Source organism: Cariama cristata, unplaced genomic scaffold, assembly GCF_000690535.1.
Source record: "Cariama cristata isolate BGI_N322 unplaced genomic scaffold, ASM69053v1 scaffold38990, whole genome shotgun sequence".
Lineage (NCBI taxonomy): Eukaryota > Metazoa > Chordata > Aves > Cariamiformes > Cariamidae > Cariama > Cariama cristata.
Genome location: NW_009595921.1, coordinates 305 through 1,844, shown reverse-complemented (window position 1 = coordinate 1,844; position 1,540 = coordinate 305).

Here is a 1,540-nt window from a genome sequence, read left to right as displayed (position 1 = left end):
TGGAGGCAGGTGTTTGTTGCAGCTAGCATGGGAGCAGCAGGCTCTTAAGCTGGGCTTGTTTGCGTGAGGGCGGCCATCCTGCACTGAATGATTCATTTCTCATCCCTTCAGATGCATCCCAGGGCTGCCTGACATGGTTCTGAGGGTTCTTCATGCTGAATCACAAAAATTTCTCATTAAATTGTTGGCAAATTTGTCTTTCTGGGCTCTTGAGTGATTTCTGGGAAAGCTCTGGAGGATTACCAATGGCTCAGCCTGCAAACATGCATTAATGTCTCACTTCGGGGCAGCCTGGTCCTCAGGGCAAAACGCCAGGGACGTGTATCTACATCAGTGAGCCCTTCCCAGGAGGAGCCGGACTTGCACTCTGGGCATCTGATCCAAAGTTCGGGGTGGCACAACAGCAGCAGGCGACGGGGGGAACGCTATGTGCTAGCGTGGCAGGCGCACGTCTCTAGCAAGAGGGTGACATTTTTGGTCTGTTAAGGGGTGAAGCGAGGCCAAAAGCACGTCCGTTCATCAAAAGGCAGAAACCAGAGCCCTTGTCATCGCAACTGCTCAGCTCCGGCTGCCTCAGACACGCAGACATCCCCGGGGCCAGCTAGGAGGAGGTGCCAGCTCGTGCCATCACTCGACCCATGAGGTCAGCACCTAAAAATCCCAGAGCAAGTCTGTGGGGCTCAGACCTGCACGACCAGGGTCAGGAGTCAAAAGAGCTTCACCTTTTTATCAAAGCTAATGCTTCACACGCCCTTGCAAGGGAGGTCAGAGATGGCCAAGACTTGCTGGTTGCATCCAGACAGACGGAGATGTATCACGCAGCTGAGCAGAGCTGCCCTCTGCTCTGTCAGCAAATCCTCCTGTCCAGCCATCTTTCTACCAGCAGCACACTCGGGGTAGGAAAGGGGAGCCAGCTTTACAAGGAGAATCATGAGCCAGCTGACATGAGGAGTTCCCATTTCATGGGTAACTCTGACTTTCTGAAACTCCTTTCCATTCTGATCACAAATAAACCCTAAATTTGTCTTTTTTCACCCCATTTTGCCAAAACTTTCAAAAAAGTCATCAAACTGCAGAGTTGCAGGACAAAAATCTGTTTGCAGTATCCTGGTTTTGGCTGGGATAGAATTAATTTTCTTCCTAGTAACTAGTATGGTGCTGTGGTTTTTGGATTTAGCATGAGAGTAATGTTGGTAACACACCGATGCTGTAGTTGTTGCCAAGTAATGCTTACCCGAAGTCAAGGACTTTTCCGTTGCCCACGCTCTGCCATCGAGGAGGTGCACAAGAAGCGGGGAGGGAGCACGGCCAGGACAGCTGACCCCAACCAGCCAAAGGGCTATTCCATACCATAGAATGGCATGCCCAGTATAGAAACTGGGGGAGTTGGCCAGGAGGGGCTGATCACTGCTCGGGGACGGGCTGGGCATCGGTCAGTGGGTGGTAAGTGATTGTATTGTGCATCACTTGGGTTTTTTCCCTTGTTTTTTATTTATTACATATTTTATATATACTATATTTACTTATTTATTTAAGAGGT